Source organism: Triticum aestivum, chromosome 3B, assembly GCF_018294505.1.
Source record: "Triticum aestivum cultivar Chinese Spring chromosome 3B, IWGSC CS RefSeq v2.1, whole genome shotgun sequence".
NCBI classification, from domain to species: Eukaryota; Viridiplantae; Streptophyta; class Magnoliopsida; order Poales; family Poaceae; genus Triticum; species Triticum aestivum.
The window spans coordinates 99,980,624-100,000,467 of record NC_057801.1 but is presented as its reverse complement, the minus strand read 5'-3'; the positions used below and the strand labels follow the sequence as shown (position 1 = coordinate 100,000,467).

Here is a 19,844-nt window from a genome sequence, read left to right as displayed (position 1 = left end):
CGTCATCTTCATCATCTTCCACCAGGTTGAGATAAATGACAGCTAGCTTGGGTCTTTCTGCTCGGAAGTTGAAGCTGATCAACTCACCACCAGTAAGATGCATGCGAGCGATGAAACAGGCCCATACATCTCCTCCAGTCTGCGACATATTGCGTCCTTTCTCGACCTCCATAGTGTACGCCCCCCAGGAGCCTCAAATGTCACCGTGTCTCCTGTCAGCTTGTTGAATTTCAACCTCACATTGCATGGAACGATCTGTGTAAAATAAGCAAAATGACACAATGCAGTAATGCCAACACTAAAAATAAAATAGTTATTACATTTCATCTAATTTCTTACGCCGCATGACGAAAACTCGGCTGGAAGTAGATGCCGAACAGCTTGCCAGTTGCAAGGCTGCTGGCGCATCTTGACTTGCACAGTCAACATAGTGGTGGTGGTGGTGGCGCCATTCTTCTAAAGCAATATGAGCAAAGGATTAACAATCAACTAAATCAAAATGTTCTAAGTGAACTAAATCAACTATCCTACTAAATCAACTAAATCATATCAACTAAATCAAAATGTTGCATATGAACTAGCCTACTAAATCAACTAAATCAAAATGTTCTAAGTCAACTAAATTAACTAAATCATATCAACTAAATCAAAATGTTCTAAGTGAACTAAATCAACTAGCCTACTAAATCAACTAAATCATATAAACTAAATCAAAATGTTGCATATGAACTAGCCTACTAAATCAACTAAATCAAAATGTTCCAAGTCAACTAAATTAACTAAATGAATTAGCCTACTAAATCAACTAAATCAAAATGTTCTAAGTCAACTAAATCAACTAGTCTACTAAATCAACAAATTATATCAACTAAATCAAAATGTTGCATATGAGTAGGAGGGAGGAGGAAGGCGGAGAGAGGAGGGGCCGGCCGGCGCGGCCAGTTGAGGGAGGACGGAGGAGGAAGGCAGAGCGAGGAGGGGCTGGCCGGCGCGGCCAGTTGAGCGATCACGGAGGAGGAAGGCGGAGCGAGGAGGGGCCGGCCAGCGGCGAGTGGAGAGGGAGGACAGAGGAGGAGGCCGGTACCGAGCCCAGCAAGGAGGAGGAGGTGACGACGCGCGGCGCAGACGGAGGAGGGGCGACGGGGGCGCGCGGCGCAGACAGAGGAGGGGCGACGGGGGCGCGCGGCGCAGACGGATCGGAGAGGATTGAGTGGCTGTGTGTGTGAGTGGATCTGAATGGAGGAGATGGGGAGGATGAATGGCTTAGCAGTAGCGCTCTTTAGGAAAAGACGCTACTGCTAACCTATCTAGCAGCAGCGCCTTTCAAAATAAAGCGCTACTGCTACGTGTCAGCATGTAAAAATAGACTTTGTTCAATATATCAAAAATACATTGATCATCAATGATCTTTTTGTGTACAATCTGATTTGTCAATATGAGTCCTCACCTGTTTAGGAACAGGTGAAGACTCATATTGCAGCCACAAATTCTACACATAGAGTTTCTTGTCAAAGTTTGAGAAGTAACATATTTAAGGTGGTAGAAACTCTCTTCACGGAGCGAGGTGGGACTAAATCTTTTAGGAAACTTAGCAGTAGCGCTTATCTAAGAAATGCGCTGCTACTATGCTACATAGCAGTAGCGCGCGTCGCTATAACGCGTTGCTGCTATAACTAGCCTCACGGCGGCCTCGTAGGAATTATAGCAGCAGCGCGTCTTTGGGAGGACGCGCTACTGCTATATTTGTCTTAGCAGCGAGTTTTGTCTGTGCGCGCTACTACTAGTTAGCAGCAGCGAGTTATTTTGAAGCGCGCTGCTGATAAGATTCTATGTATAGGCTTTTCCCTAGTAGTGTCAGGTTAACTTATATTTACTCACAAATCAAATGACATCAAAATCAACATACTGGCATTATTCCTCGACACAATGGGTGCGAAAGAGGCTGACTGAGATCATAAGAATATAATATAAGGAGGACCAAGACACTCATATTTCAGTCCAGACATATACGAGGACATATCATAAGGCACATACAAAGTAGCAATGAATAGATAAGACATGCTGGATCGGTTTTCCTCAGTTAAATATAGTAACTGTTATGGAAGCAGTCGTAGTGTACATTTTACACTAAGAAATCATTTCTTTCAGCTTGAAACATAGGCACCAAAAAGGAGGAAGTATCAGGCACACATTTACCTTGTCAGAAATCAGATACTCGGCATGCAAGCAATCTGAACAATTTCCTTATAAATGCCAAGTTCTTGCCCACCAAACTGGTTGCATGGGAAAGCAAAGATCTCAAAACCGCGAAGTGCCGGCTCCAGCGGGTCCACCTCTGCGAAGCTCTCGGCCTGGTCCACCAAAGGGTCACTACTAGGGAAAACCCTAGCAGTAGCGCTGGTTTTGTGCTCACTAGTAGCGCGGGTAGGCGCGCAACTAATAAGGCGCTACAGCTATTGCTTAGCAGTAACGCGTGCCCGCACGCGCTACTACTAGGACAAATAGCTACAGCATTTGTTCGGTACCACGCTACTGCTAAGGTAACTACTTGCAGCGTGTTTTGTGTCCATCGCTACTAGTATTCTTTTTTATTTTTAGTGTATTTATGCGCCATCGTACAAATATTGGTACAATACCAGTTATGAGGTTTATATAATTATGTCCATAACATTGTGTCAAATGAAGGTGGATTAGGTTCAAGTGGAGGCAATATGTGGTGCATGTCAAAAGTATACTACTAATCCAAACTTGATCTAGTTTGGACTAGTAGTACTTTCGATGTGCACCACATGTTACCTCCACTTGAATCTAATCCACCAGCACAAGCTATTTAATCATCATCATAGTCATTACCACCAACAGTATTTATTTAATCACCACTAACACTAGCTAATAATAATCATCATAGGCATTACCACCAACACTAGCTATTTTATCATCATAGTAATAGTGTAGCACATCCTCATCCTCAAACTCATTTCTAGCTAGCTAATCACTCCTGCTTCTCTCTATTAGGTAAAATAACATAAAACATGTATAGCTCTCCTCCTTGATCAAGCCGGAGCATGCAGATGAACCTGTCTCCTAATCGTGAGTAGCACATCTGTTTGCTGCCCCTTAGTACTTCTCTGTGCTCCCTCATCACATATTTGGTCCAGTCTTGCACTATTAAGCATCTGTCGCTAATCTTGAATGCACTAAAGTAATCTGTAAGATATCTTGCCCGTAAGCTGATAATACTCATGGTACCTTTAGTGTCGATCCCATAAGGCACAACATTCATCGGGAGTCCCTGTTGAAGAACATCGTATGGTAACATACTTAGCAATGAACTTTAGCTTCAAAAATAATGTATAGAAAAGATGCACTGAGGACAAATAGTAAAAATCTTATCATCCTTCCTGAATAGAGGTGACCGTAGTTCATTACGAACACTATTGGTCGCACATTTTCAGTACTAACATTTCTAAATGCAGGAAGGAAATTTGTCTTGACAGTATCAAGATCCTCAAGCCATGAAACATAATGATTGAGCTCCCCGCAGTTGAGTTCAGCCCCAGGACAGTATACGGTCCTGCCTACCAAGCGCTGGACATGTTTGCTTGCACCGAAATAAGCTAACAATACAAATTAGTTGTCAACTACTTTTGAATAAACAATATCAAAGACATAAATATGGTTGAGAAACTTACATAATGGTATAACTGGAGGCGTCTGCCATCGACCCAGATGTCGGTATTACCTTCAATATCATCTTCCGGACGAATATCAAAGGTGATAACCATATCAGGTTCAAATGCATAAGTCTTGCATAGTGCTTGCCATGTTTTGCATCCAAAATAGGTGTAGTCGTCTAAATTGTAAAATTTTGCATGGAAAATATAACCATGTTCGATCTTCAAGTAAACTTTCTTTTCCTCCGTATTATGACTGAAACCTATCTTATCCAATACAAAAACTCTTGCATGGCAGGGGATACACTAGTAGAATAGTAAAAAAATATAAGTTGAAGCAAATGAAGCAGATGTCATGCTTATTTACGAAAAAAGACTTGTCATTGTGACTTACTTTATCCACTTCGAAGTTCTCATCTAGCTTGATGCTGAAGCGCCTATCATCATCTAGGAAGATTCCGTCGCACAGGCCGCGCTCGTCTTCGCAATATTTGCAAATACCGAAATCATTTTCGTCGTCAGACATTTCCTATGTTCATAGTTAAAACATTAATTGAAAATTGATCAAAGACAACTACCAGGATACTCAACACACAAATCCGGGGCACTCGATATTTCCTACATATTCTGGCTCAAGTCATGCCAAAATTCACAGAAAAATCTGGCATGACCTTTGCTAAAATAGGACATATCGAGCGCCTGAAATTTGCTGGGAATGGAAATGAATCAACACTCCGGCAAAACATAGGCCACTCGGAGGTGTAACCTGCAAACATGACCGGCCACTTGGATATTGAGCAACACAAGATATACATTTCAAAATATCTTATAGGACTCAAATTAGCATGCATTCAATAAGCAAAAGTAAATCATCTCATGCGTTCGTACATCGTAGAATATTATCACTAATACATCACAAATAGTGTCATACATATAACATCACTAATACAACTAAAACCCTAGCACACGATGGGTATCGGCGCGGGTGGTGGACACCCATAGAGAAGGAACCATCACGGGATCATAGCTCCAGTGAGATCCCCGGAGAACCTGCCAGGTATTGGATAACGACCTATGCTCCAACGCAAACAAGTAGCGACGGACGTGTGCGTCCTCCTCACTGACACGGTGACGCACCACCTCCGCGGAGTCCTCGAGCCTTTGGATCATCACTGGCCCACGCGACCGCCACCAAAGAAGGTTCGGGTCAACGACAGGCTGGCTCCTCACCAACCTGCGCCCCCCGGTAGGTAGCGCCTCCCAGTACCACCCCGGCGGAGCCCAGTCCCAGACATGGACGATATGGTCAAGCAGGTGTCGTCCTCCGCCGACTCGACGACGAGGATGCGGGATAGGCATCGTCCACGTCGAGGCAGGAAAAATTGCTTTAACTAAGAAATAGCAACAAGTTCTTACTAACTAGTTCTATTAATTCAACTAGTTCTTACTAAAAATAAACTTACTATAAATAAAAATATTCTAGTACCTAATTAGTACCTAGTTCTTACTAACTAATTAGTACCTAGGAACTACTGCCCTAATTACCATCTAATTTGATGAACATATAGGGGTGGAAAGTGGTAGCGGATATTTCAATTATCCAACTATAAAGTGAAATAAGTGGTCAAATTTTACTCGTTTTATGATTCATCTTAGAAATTTAAATCTTTTTCACCCTTACATGAACCCTAACTCATTTGAGCCGCATCCGCATCCAATTTTTTTCCACTCTTACATGAACCCTAGCTAATTTGATGCAACTAAAATATAAAGAAACCCAAGACAGAGGTAGGGGAGAGGGAGGAGCGGTCGTGCTCACCTCGGGTGGCTGCGACGAGGGAGGGGCAGGGCGGCGTCGAGGTCAGGGTCGGGGCTCGGGCACGCGGCGGATGGCGGCCGACGTCGAGGTCGGGGTCGGGGGCGGCGTTCGGGGTGGCGTTGAGGTCGGGGGCGGGGGCGGCGTTGAATCTGGGGTTGGGGCGGCGTAGAGGGTGCGGAGAGCGCGTGGCGGCCGACTGGCGACGGCGGCGGCCGATGGGCGACGGCGGCGGCGAGAGTGAAGAGAGTTGGATTTAGGGGAAGTGGCCGCATGGGGAAGGACAAACCCCGTGGTTAAGTCAGAAGTAGCAGTAGCGCATTCCAGGAAAAGCGCTGCTGCTATCTTAGCTACAACGCGTTCTGTGATACACGCTACTGCTACTCCTTTCTCTTTTTTCCCCTTTTTCATTTAGTTTTCTTCACATTTTATTTTTTTTCCATTCACCTTATTCTATTTCTTTCATTTTAAATTACCTTTCTATTTTCTTTACATTTAATTTTATAACCTTTAGCAGTAGTGAGTTTATATAAAAACACGCTGCTACAAATAAAGTAGCGGTAGCGCGGTTCGTCATAGGTCGCTACTACTATGTGTAGCCTATCGGCCAAGCCGTGGGAATTTTAGTAGTAACATGTTTACACCCAGACGCGCTACTGGTAGATCTTTATCTGCAACGCGGTTTCCTCAGGCGCGCTACTGCTACTTAGCACCAGCGTGCTTTTTTGACCCACGCTACTGCTAAAGTTCTGTGTATAAGGTTTTCCCTAGCAGTGGGTGACCAGATTATTATCCACAATCTGCTAATCACTGCATTTGAGTCCAGTAGTCCACTATATGTATATATACTGCTTGTAGCTGAGTTTGTATGTAGCCGATCACTGGCCATGCTACTTACTTGTTGAGGTCATCAAAACCTCGGTAAAAATCAATTCTGGCCTAATTCATAGGTTCGGATGAGAGACACAGATGTTGAAGTGCTACTCACAACATAACCATCTGGAGTCCACGACATAATATCCCATTTTATGGTGATGTTCCCGTTCGGATCTAGCGAATTGTACGCCTCTGCGAGAACAAGAACGAAGTAAGAAGGTTAATTGGCACGCCAGATGCACAACAAACACATACTTGTTCCAATCTGCAGGATGTATCCTGCAAATTAGGTTCTTTTACCAGCATAACAGACACAGTTGACTGAGACGTTCTAGCTAACTAACTGTAATTCACTTCAGTTGTGAACAGATCGGCACGAGGATGTTTCAACTAACTAATTCGCTTAAGAATCAGCTTGAAGATCAAGATAGTAGCAGGAACAGCACAGCAAACACACTTGACTGAGATGTTTTCACTAACTACAGTACTGTATTTCGCTTCAGTTGTGACAGAGCAGATCAGAGCTCGGCGCAAGGATGTTTTAGCTAACTATAACTAATCCGCTTGAGAATCAGCTCAAAGCTTGAAGCTCAAGAGAGCAGCAGCGTGGAAGGACGCTTGAAGCTGAAGAAAGCAGCAGCGTGGAGGAAACGAGCTGAACTAGTAACCCAGCGGGACAGACACCGACAGGACCAACGAGACGGGAGCGGCAGGCATACACCCGCCCGCACACGCGCGAGCAGAACCGAATCAGAGGACAGAGGAGGGGAGCCACACCTGTGGCGGCCGGCGCGGAGAGGAGCAGCGCCGCCGCGAGCAGCAGGGCGCAGACATCGACTGCCGCCATTTCGTCCCCGGCCGACACTCTCTCTGCTCCACAGGCAGCTACACCTACCAGGGGACCTCTGCTCCAGTCGGGACGGACAGAGGTGGGGGGAGCTGGAGATCTAGGGCGGGAGGCGGACAGCGGGCAGAGGACAGTTGGTGGACTGGGATGAGACACGGAGGCGCGCCGGCTCCAGCGGGTCCAGTCCCACGCCGACGCCGATGCCGCGGGGCCGGATCATTGAAGACGCCGATGCCGCGGGGCACAGAGTGGCGCCGGATCGTTGAAGACGGCAGGATTTATTACACATATTTGGCTATTATTTTGGCAGATTACATTATATCAAAATATACAAATAAGATCAACCTGGGCAGTTTACTTACATACTGGTTGATCACTCCCTTTTGTAGGACTCCTTAAGTTGATAGTGAAAAGACAAAGATTTATGGCTCATCAAGCATATACAATCCATGTGAAGAAACAATAGATATGCATATTATTATCATTTTCAGGCCATGAAAAATGGTACACCTGCATGATCATCCAAACCCAAAATTTATTTATACTAAAATCTTATGAGATAGAAATTCTGACTCCCGTAAAAACGAATAGTTGCACCACACTAATTAAATTAAAGTCAGATTCAGGCTTTGTTTACGACCACGTACAAGCTTGTAATACGAACCCTTGCACTTGCTACGTAGTACAGATTTGTTTTACTGAAGATTTTTTTTTCTGATCCCCAATTTTGGTCAAGTGCATAGATCAGCTAGCTATCAAGAGCAGACGCTAGCTACAGATTAATTAATATGCACATGGCCTAAGCAGTTCATGCAAAGCAAGTGATCCTAACCATGGGTCATCACGCGTCACAGCCGCCGGCATGGACGAACGTACCTAGCAACAGAGCAACTCCCAGGACCCCGGCGACAATCCAGGCACAAACAGATGAACTTGTGACCCAGCGATTATGGCGAGCAAGATGAAGTGCAGGCGGCGTGCTAAGGGAACGACGACGGTGGACCAAGATCCACGGACAACCGGACATGATTGGGATCCCGTGCTGCAGGCCACGGAGGCAAAGGAGGATTGGGAAGCAGCTCGTGAAGGGGATGTGGGGCGCCCGTCCTTGTTACCGCCCTGAATCTGTGCCACCTCCATCCGCACGCCCTTGGCGCCCGCCCGCCCTGAATGTGCAGCGGCATGCTGTAGCGGAGGAGGAGCTGGTGCCGCGGCAGGCGGGCACGTGCGCAGCGGAGGGGGGCTGGGTGGGCAGCAGCGCGAGACGGGGAGCGGCGGGCGCGCGGCCGCCGGCGTGGTGCACGTGACGGGGGGCATGGGGGCGGGCGGACGAAGGAGAGGAGGTGGAAGGGAGGCCGGCGGCGAGTGGGTTGGGAGAGGAGAGGAGGTTGGGGATCTGGATCGGCTGCGTGGTCTTCTTTTAATGGACGGGGGGTGGGTGGTGTGGCACGGTTGGTGGGGTGGTGGAGTGTGGATCGGGCTGGGGTGGAGACGCTTAGTAGTAGTGTGGGGGTGAGGGAGTCCTGGATTAGGGGGTGTCCGGATGGACGGACTATAGCCTTTGGCCGGACTCCAGGACTATCAAGATACAAGATTGAAGACTTCGTCCCGTCTCCGGATGGGACTTTCCTTGGCGTGGAAGGCAAGCTTGGTGATACGGATATGTAGATCTCCTACCATTGTAACCGACACTGTGTAACCTTAACCCTCTTCAGTGCCTATATAAACCGGAGGGTTTTAGTTAGTAGGACAGAACAACAATCGTACCATAGGCTAGCTTCTAGGATTTAGCCTCTCTGATCTCGTGGTAGATCTACTCTTTTACTACCCATATCATGAATATCAATCAAGTAGGAGTAGGGTTTTACCTCCATCCAGAGGGCCTGAACCTGGGTAAAAACATCGTGTCCCTTGTCTCCTGTTACCATCCGCCTAGACGCACAGTTTGGGACCCCCTACCCGAGATCCGCCGGTTTTGACACCGACATTGGTGCTTTCATTGAGAGTTCCTCTGTGTCGTCATGTTTAGGTCCGATGGCTCCTCCGATCATCAACAACGATGCGGTCCAGGGTGAGACTTTTCTCCCCGGACAGATCTTCGTATTCGGCGGCTTTGCACTGCGGGCCAATTCACTTGGCCACCTGAGCAGATTGAAAGCTACGGCCCTGACCATCAGGTCAGGTTTGGAAGTTTGAACTACATGGCTGACGTCCGCGGAGACTTGATCTTCGACGGGTTCGAGCCATAGCCAAGCGCGCCGCACAGTCACGATGGGCATGATCTAGCTCTGTCGCCGAACAGTGCCCTAGAGGCTGCACCAGTGTCCGCTCCGACCCTTAGCTTGGAGCCGACTGCGCCGATCGAGGACGGGTGGCTGGACACCGCCTCGGGGGCTGCGATCTCTACGGCGATTGAGCCAAACATCATCCCTGTCCTTTGCAAGGCTCGTAACTCCAAGGTGCCGGACTCCTCTCTGGACTCCGAACCTTCCGCACCCCTGCCAATAGAATCCGATTGGGCGTCGGTCATGGAATTCACCGCCGCGGACATCTTTTAGCACTCGCCCTTTGGCGACATCCTGAATTCAGTAAAGTCTCTCTCTTTATCAGGAGAGCCCTGGCCGGACTATGGTCAGGAAGGTTGGTGAGGGAGTCCTGGATTAGGGGGTCTCCGGATGGCCAGACTATCACCGTTGGCCGGACTCCTAGACTATGAAGATACAAGATTGAAGACTTCGTCCCGTGTCCGGATGGGACTTTCCTTGGCGTGGAAGGCAAGCTTGGCGATACGGATATGTAGATCTCCTACCATTGTAACCGACTCTGTGTAACCCTAGCCCTCTCAGATGTCTATATAAACCGTAGGGTTTTAGTCCATAGGACGACCAACAATCATACCATAGGCTAGCTTCTAGGGTTTAGCCTCTTTGATCTCGTGGTAGATCTACTCTTGTACTACCCATATCATCAATATTAATCAAGCAGGAGTAGGGTTTTACCTCCACCGAGACGGCCCGAACCTGGGTAAAAACATCGTGTCCCTTGTCTCCTGTTACCATCCGCCTAGACGCACAGTTCGGGACCCCTACCCGAGATCCCCCGGTTTTGACACCGACATTGGTGCTTTCATTGAGAGTTCCTCTGTGTCGTCACCTTTAGGCCCGATGGCTCCTTCGATCAACAACAACGACGCGGTCCAGGGTGAGACTTTTCTCCCCGGACAGATCTTTGTATTCGGCGGCTTTGCACTGCGGGCCAATTCGCTAGGCCATCTGGAGCAGATCGAAAGCTACGCCCCTGGCCATCAGGTCAGATTTGGGAGTTTGAACTACACGGTCGATATCCACGGAGATTTGATCTTCGACGGATTCGAGCCGCAGCCAAGCGCGTCGCACTGTCTCAATGGGCACGATCTAGCTCTGCCGCCGAACAGTGCCCTGGAGGCTGCATTAGTGTCTGCTCCGACCCTTAGCTCGGAGCCGACTTTGCCGATCGAGGACGAGTGGCTAGACGCCGCCTTGAGGGCTGCGATCTCTACGGTGATGGAGCTGAACACCATCCCTGTCCTTTGCGAAGCTCGTGACTCCAAAGTGCCGGACTCCTCTCCGGACTCCGAACCTTCCGCGCCCCTGCCAATCGAATCCGATTGGGCACCGGTTATGGAGTTCACCGCCGCGGACATCTTTCAGCACTCGCCCCCTGGCGACGTCCTGAACTCGCTGAAGTCTCTCTCCTTATCAGGAGAGCCCTGGCCGGACTATGGTCAGGAAGGTTGGGACACGGATGAGGAAGAAATTCAATGCCCACCCACCACCCACTTTGTAGCCACTGTCGATGATCTAACCGACATGCTCGACTTTGACTCCGAAGACATCGACGGTATAGACGACGATGTCGGAGACGACCAAGAACCAGTGCCTACAGGGCATTGGAAGGCCACCTCAACTCACGATGTATTTATGGTGGATACACCTAAAGGAAGCGATAACGAGGAACAACGGGACGCTGCGAAGGATAATTCCCTCGAAAAGCAACCAAAACGGCGACGTAAGCGCCGCTCAAAGTCCCACCTCGACAAAGACGGCGGCCATACAGACCCAGCCATAGAGCAAGTCACACCAGTGCACGACGAACATGCCATCGAACAACCGTCCAAACAGGACAACTTGGATAAACAACCCGCCCCCGGCGAAGATGATAGTCCGGACGATCTCACACCGGACAAGTTGTTGGAGCAGAAGAACCTCCACAAAAGGCTCGTCACAACTGCGCGTAGCCTGAAAAGGTAGAAGCAGAAGCTCAAAACAGCAGAAGATGCACTCAGAATCAGATGGAGCAAAGTATTCAACACCGCAGACATATACGGCGATAGTCGCCAAACAAAGAGCTACCCGAAGCGCAAACTACTGCCCAAATTCGACGAGGCCGTAGAGCCCCCACAATCAAAGAACAAATAGGCCGCCCGGTTGGATAGACGACCACATGGCAAACATAGAGTGGAAAGCAGCGCCGCACACAAGCCGGCACGCGATCCGCATAAGGATTCGTACCAAAAGGATGGCCCAGTCAAGTCTATCTATGGGCCAAGAAAGCAAGCTCTAGAAAGCAATGCAACACGTCGAGTATTCGAACATCACTGCACACCCAAATACAGGGGCGCCGCACACCCCCTATGTTTCACCGATGAGGTGCTAGATCATGAATTTCGAGCGGGATTTAAACCCATAAACATAGAGGCACACGACGGAACAACAGACCCGGGACTCTGGGTTGAGGATTACATCCTTCACATACACATGGCTAGAGGAGATGATCTCCACGCCATAAAATACTTACCCCTCAAGCTCAAAGGGCCAGCATGACACTGGCTTAAAAGCCTCCCTGAAAACACCGTTGGAAGTTGGGAAGAGTTCGAGGATGCTTTTTGGGCAAATTTTCAACGGACTTATGTCCGCCCTCCGGAAAGAGACGATTTAAGTCACATAACTCAACAACCCGGAGAGTCAGCCCGCAAATTCTGGAATAGGTTCCTCACCAAAAAGAACCAAATAGTCGACTGTCCGGACGCCGAAGCCTTAGCAGCTTTCAAACACAACGTCCGGGACGAATGGCTCGCCAGGCACCTTGGCCAGGAAAAGCCAAGAACAATGGCTGCACTAACAAGCCTCATGACCCGCTTTTGCGCGGGAGAGGATAGTTGGCTAGCAAGATGTAGTACCGGTGACCCAAGTACATCCGAAGTCAGAGATGGAAACGGGAAAACACGATGTAGCAAGGACCAGTGCCGGACAAGGGGAAACAGCCCGAAGAGCACGGCGGTCAACGCCGGATTCAAAAGCTCTCGGCAGAATCATAAAAAACTACCCCTGAGGGATAACAGCCACGAGCTATCCAACCTAAACAAAATCTTTGAAAAAATATGCCAAATCCATAATACCCCCGGGAAGCTTGGAAACCATACCCACAGAGATTCTTTGGTCTTCAAGCAGTCCGGCAAACTCAATGCCGAACACAAGGGGCTCGACACACCAAGCGAGGACGATGATGAACCCCACAAGCAGAGCACCGAAAAACAAAAGAATTTCCCACAAGAAGTCAAAACAGTAAACTCACTTCAAGTGACAAAAGGGAAAATCAGAGCGACGCCCATTGAAATACGCACCGCACGGCCTATCCCGGTGGAGTCCCAACATTGGTTGTCAAAACCAATCACCTTTGATCATCATGATTACTCCGGAAGTATCCGGAACGCAGGATGGACTGCCCTGATATTAGATCCTATAATCGACGGACTCCAATTCAGAGAAGTCCTAATGGACGGCGGTAGTGATCTAAACCTGCTATATCAGGACACAATCCGCAAAATGGGAATAGACCCAACCAAAATTCGCCACAGCAACACCTCCTTCAAGGGGGTAATGCTAGGCCTATATGCCCATTGTACGGGCTCCCTACTTCTTGAAGTTGTGTTCGGCTCATCCTACAACTTCCGCCATGAAAAGTTAACATTCCACATTGCCCCATTCAAAAGTAGCTATCAAGCACTATTGGGATGTGAAGCTTTCGCCCGCTTTAACGCAATACCGCATTATGCATCTCTTACACTCAAAATGCCCAGTCCACGCGGCATCATCTCATTAAAGGGAAATATCAAGTGTTACTCAAGCACAGAAGAACGTGAGACTACCTGGACAGTCACACACTAATCCGGCTCCGCTAAACCAAGCACCCGAACAGGTCATTCAAACCCCGGACACGGCTAGACGAGTCTGGCGTAAACATATAAAGGCCTGCTAGCCGCACACCCTCGTACAAGGGGCTGAATGCATGTACAACAAGAGACAATAAAGCTCAATTTTATTCGCTTTTCGAATTGTACTCTGCTTATTTAATATAAAGTACATTTTTCGCACGATCTTTCTTCAACCAAGTTCTTCTCTTTTACCGATGAACACCGTGCTACACCCGTCCAGGATACGGCACAATGGAGACACGGGCGCAGACGTGCAGCAGGGACCCGTTGCAAGGATTCTTTTTAGATTAAGACCCTGTGTAAACCTTTTTTACTGTCTCTTGTTGATACACATCCCCCGGTTTCTTGCTATAACCGAGGAGGAGGCTGGCGTTTTGGCATCGACCGCGTCAGAAATTTTGGCGCATACCTGGACACCAGGGGCTTAGGGCATTGTTCTACCCGTTTTCATAAAGACCGAATACCTTAGGGAGTGTTCGGCATCTCGAGTTAGGACTTATATGCATCAGCTCCGAATCATGTCTTTGGTCAAATGTTGGGTTTGCCCGGCTCCTGTGTTTTGCTGCCTTACGTTCCGCTCCATCGGTTAACGCGGCACCAGGAGAACTACTGCGATTGTGTCCCGGTTTGGCCTGGTGATCACCTTAGTAGAGAAAGCCGAAAACTGACTGTCATGATATAGCGTGAGACTGGGCAACCACTTGTGTTGGGGAACGTTGCAGAAAATTAAAATTTTTCCTACGGTTTCACCAAGATCCATCTATGAGTTCATCTAAGCAACGAGTCATGGGAGAGAGAATGCATCTACATACCACTTTGTAGATCGCGCGGAAGCGTTCAAAAGAATGGGGTTGAAGTAGTCGTTCTCGTCGTGATCCTATCACCGGAGATCCTAGCGCCGAACGGATGGCACCTCCGCATTCAACACACGTACGGTCAGCGTAACGTCTCCTCCGTCTTGATCCAGCAAGGGGGAAGGAGAGGATGATGATGATGGCTCCAGCAGCAGCACAACGGCGTTGTGGTGGTGGAACAGCAGCACTCCGGCAGGGCTTCGCCAAGCACGTGACGGAGGAGGAAGAGGTGTAGCAGGGGGAGGGGGCGCCAGGACTTCAGGGTGCGGCTGCCCCCCTCCCCCTCCCCCCTCCCCCCTCCCTTTATATAGGCCCCCAGGGGGGGCGCCGGCCCTGGGAGATCCAATCTCCCAAGGGGGCGGCGGCCAAGGGGGGTGGAGTACCCCACAAGGCAAGTGGGGCGCCCCCCCCCCCACCCTAGGGTTTCAACCCTAGGCGCAGAGGGTGGGCCTAGGGGGGAGCACCAGCCCACTAAGGGCTGGTTCCCCTCCCCACTTCGGCCCTTGGGACCCTCCGGGATGGGTGGCCCCACCCGGTGGACCCCCGGGACCCATCCGGTGGTCCCGGTACAATACCGGGTGACCCCGAAACTTTCCCGATGGCCGAAATACCACTTCCTATATAGTTTTCTTTACCTCCGGACCATTCCGGAACTCCTCGTGACGTCCGGGATCTCATCCGGGACTCCGAACAACATTCGGTATGCTGCATACTCATATTCATACAACCCTAGCGTTACCGAACCTTAAGTGTGTAGACCCTACGGGTTCGGGAGACACGTAGACATGACCGAGACGGCTCTCGGGCAATAACCAACAGCGGGATCTGGATACCCATGTTGGTTCCCACATGCTCCTTGATGATATCATCGGATGAACCACGATGTCGAGGATTCTAACAACCCCGTATACAATTCCCTTTGTCAATCGGTACGTTACTTGCCCGAGACTCGATCGTCGGTATCCCAATACCTCGTTTAGTCCCGTTACCGGCAAGTCACTTTACTCTTACCGTAATGCATGATCCCGTGACCAAACACTTGGTCACTTTGAGCTCATTATGATGATGCATTACCGAGTGGGCCTAGAGATACCTCTCCATCATACAGAGTGACAAATCCCAGTCTAGATCCGTGTCAACCCAACAGACACTTTCGGAGATACCTGTAGTGCACCTTTATAGTCACCCAGTTACGTTGTGACGTTTGGTACACCCAAAGCACTCTTATAGTATCCGGGAGTTACACGATCTCATGGTCTAAGGAAGAGATACTTGACATTGAAAAAGCTCTAGCAAAACGAACTACATGATCTTGTGCTATGCTTAGGATTGGGTCTTGTCCATCACATCATTCTCCTAATGACGTGATCCTGTTGTCAATGACATCTAATGTCCATAGTCAGGAAACCATGACTATCTGTTGACCAACAATCTAGTCAACTAGAGGCTCACTAGGGACATGTTATGGTCTATGTATTCACACGTGTATTACGATTTCCGGACAATACAGTTATAGCATGAATAAAAGACAATTATCATGAATAAGGAAATATAATAATAACCCTTTTATTATTCCCTCTAGGGCATATTTCCAACAGTCTCCCACTTGCACTAGAGTCAATAATCTAGTTACATTGTGATGAATCGAACGCCCATAGAGTTCTGGTGATGATCATGTTTTGCTCGCGAGAGAGGTTTAGTCAACGGATCTGCGACATTCAGATCCGTATGTACTTTGCAAATATCTATGTCTCCATCTTGAACATTTTCACGGATGGAGTTGAAGCGACGCTTGATGTGCCTGGTCTTCTTGTGAAACCTGGGCTCCTTGGCAAGGGCAATAGCTCCAGTGTTGTCACAGAAGAGTTTGATCGGCCCCGACGCATTGGGTATGACTCCTAGGTCGGTGATGAACTCCTTCACCCATATTGCTTCATGCGCTGCCTCTGAGGCTGCCATGTACTCTGCTTCACATGTAGATCCCGCCACGACGCTCTGCTTGCAGCTGCACCAGCTTACTGCTCCACCATTCAACATATACACGTATCCGGTTTGTGACTTAGAGTCATCCAGATCTGTGTTGAAGCTAGCGTCGACGTAACCCTTTACGACAAGCTCTTCGTCACCTCCATAAACGAGAAACATGTCCTTTGTCCTTTTCAGGTACTTCAGGATATTCTTGACCGCTGTCCAGTGTTCCTTGCCGGGATTACTTTGGTACCTTCCTACCAAACTTACGGCAAGGTTTACATCAGGTCTGGTACACAGCATGGCATACATAATAGATCCTATGGTTGAGGCATAGGGGATGACGCTCATCTCTTCTTTATCTTTTGCCGTGGTCGGGCATTGAGCCGAGCTCAATCTCACACCTTGCAGTATAGGCAAGAACCCTTTTTGGACTGATCCATTTTGAACTTCTTCAAAATCTTATCAAGGTATGTGCTTTGTGAAAGACCTATGAGGCGTCTCGATCTATCCCTATAGATCTTGATGCCTAATATATAAGCAGCTTCTCCAAGGTCCTTCATTGAAAAACACTTATTCAAGTAGGCCTTAATGCTGTCCAAGAATTCTATATCATTTCCCATCAAAAGTATGTCATCTACATATAATATGAGAAATGCTACAGAGCTCCCACTCACTTTCTTGTAAACGCAGGCTTCTCCATAAGTCTGCGTAAACCCAAACGCTTTGATCATCTCATCAAAGCGAATGTTCCAACTCCGAGATGCTTGCACCAGCCCATAAATGGATCGCTGGAGCTTGCATACTTTGTTAGCATTCTTAGGATCGACAAAACCCTCCGGCTGCAGCATATACAGTTCTTCCTTAAGATGCCCGTTAAGGAATGCCGTTTTGACGTCCATCTGCCATATCTCATAATCATAGTATGCGGCAATTGCTAACATGATTCGTACGGACTTAAGCTTTGCTACGAGAGAGAAAGTCTCATCATAGTCAATCCCTTGAACTTGCCGATAACCCTTAGCGACAAGTCAAGCTTTATAGAGGGTGACATTACCATCCGCGTCCGTGTTCTTCTTAAAGATCCATTTGTTTTCTATCGCTCGCCGATCATCGGGCAAGTCAGCCAAAGTCCATACTTTGTTTTCATACATGGATTCTATCTCGGATTTCATGGCTTCTAGAGAGTTGTTGGAATCTGGGCCTGCCATTGCTTCTTCATAGTTCGAAGGTTCACCGTTGTCTAACAACATGATTTCTAGGACAGGGTTGCCGTACCACTCTGGTGCGGAACGTGTCCTTGTGGACCTACGAAGTTCAGTAGCAACTTGATCCGATGTACCTTGATCATCATCATTGTTTTCCTCTTTAGTTGGTGTAGGCATCACAGGAACATTTTCCTGAGCTGCACTACTATCCCGTTCAAGAGGTAGTACTTCATCGAGTTCTACTTTCCTCCCACTTACTTCTTTCGAGAGAAACTCTTTTTCCAGAAAGGATCCGTTCTTGGCAACAAAGATCTTGCCCTCGGATCTTAAGTAGAAGGTATACCCAATGGTTTCTTTAGGGTATCCTATGAAGACGCATTTTTCCGACTTGGGTTCGAGCTTTTCAGGTTGAAGTTTCTTGACATAAGCATCGCATCCCCAAACTTTTAGAAACGACAGCTTAGGTTTCTTCCCAAACCATAATTCATACGGTGTCGTCTCAATGGATTTAGACGGTGCCCAATTTAAAGTGAATGTAGCTGTCTCTAGAGCGTATTCCCAAAATGATAGCGGTAAATTGGTAAGAGACATCATAGATCGCACCATATCCAATAGAGTGTGATTACGACGTTCAGACACACCGTTACGCTGAGGTGTTCCAGGCGGCATGAGTTGTGAAACGATTCCACATTTTCTTAAGTGTGTACCAAATTCGTGACTTAAATATTCTCCTCCACGATCCGATCGTAAGAACTTTATCTTTCGGTCACGTTGATTCTCTACTTCATTCTGAAATTCCTTGAACTTTTCAAAGGTCTCAGACTTGTGTTTCATCAAGTAGACATATCCATATCTACTCAAGTCATCAGTGAGAGTGAGAACATAACGATATCCTCCGCGAGCCTCAACGCTCATTGGACCGCACACATTGGTATGTATGATTTCCAACAAGTTGGTTGCTCGCTCCATTGTTCCGGAGAACGGGGTCTTGGTCATTTTTCCCATGAAGCATGGTTCGCATGAGTCAAATGATTCATAATCGAGAGACTCTAAAAGTCCATCAGCATGGAGCTTCTTCATGCGCTTGACACCAATGTGACCAAGGCGGCAGTGCCACAAGTATGTGGGACTATCGTTATCAACTTTACATCTTTTGGTATTCACGCTATGAATATGTGTAATATTACGTTCGAGATTCATTAAGAATAAACCATTGACCATTGGGGCATGAACATAAAACATATGTCTCATATAAATAGAACAACCATTATTCTCGAATTTAAATGAGTAGCCATCTCGTATTAAACGAGATCCTGATACAATGTTCATGCTCAAACTTGGCACAAAATAACAATTATTGAGGTTTAAAACTAATCCCGTGGGTAAATGTAGAGGTAGCGTGCCGACGGCGATCACATCGACCTTGGAACCATTCCCGACACGCATCGTCACCTCGTCCTTCGCCAGTCTCCGCTTATTCCGCAGCTCTTGTTGTGAGTTACAAATGTGAGCAACGGCACCGGTATCAAATATCCAGGAGTTACTACGAGTACTATTAAGGTACACATCAATTACATGTATATCAAATATAACTTTAGTGTTGCCGGCCTTCTTATCCGCTAAGTATTTGGGGCAGTTCCGCTTCCAGTGACCCTTCCCCTTGCAATAAAAGCACTCAGTTTCAGGCTTGGGTCCATTCTTTGACTTCTTCCCGGCAACTGGCTTACCGGGCGCGGCAACATCTTTGCCGTCCTTCTTGAAGTTCTTCTTACCCTTGCCCTTCTTGAACTTAGTGGTCTTATTGACCATCAACACTTGATGTTCTTTCTTGATTTCAACCTCTGCTGACTTCAGCATTGAAAATACTTTGGTCTTTACCATCCCCTGCATATTGTAGTTCATCACAAAGCTCTTGTAGCTTGGTGGGAGCGACTGAAGGATTCTGTCAATGACCGCCTCATCCGGGAGGTTAATGTCCACCTGGGACAGGCGGTTGTGCAACCCAGACATTTTAAGTATGTGCTCACTGACAGAACTATTTTCCTCCATCTTACAACTATAGAACTTGTCAGAGACTTCATATCTCTCGACCCGGGCATGAGCTTGGAAAACTAGTTTCAGCTCCTCGAACATCTCATATGCTCCGTGTTGCTCAAAACGCTTTTGGAGCCCCGGTTCTAAGCTGTAAAGTATGCCGCACTAAACGAGGGAGTAACCATCAGCGCGAGACTGCCAAGCATTCATAATGTCTTGGTTCTCTGGAACGGGTGCATCATGTAGCGGTCCTTCTAGGACATATTGTTTCCTGGCTGCTATGAGGATGAGCCTCAGGTTCCGGACCCAGTCCG

The 19,844-nt window shown here is 47.9% G+C and overlaps 1 long non-coding RNA gene and 1 pseudogene across 1 annotated transcript; one reads left to right on the top strand and one right to left on the bottom strand.

Moving 5' to 3' along the window:
* Positions 1-19,844, top strand: part of LOC123067368 (uncharacterized) — a 136,093-nt pseudogene that overhangs the window by 74,666 nt on the left and 41,583 nt on the right.
* On the bottom strand, positions 2,912-3,767 carry LOC123064956 (uncharacterized). Its single transcript, XR_006430853.1, has 2 exons — positions 3,693-3,767; positions 2,912-3,292 (listed from the first exon to the last, which is right to left on the bottom strand). It is a non-coding gene; the product is annotated as an uncharacterized lncRNA (long non-coding RNA).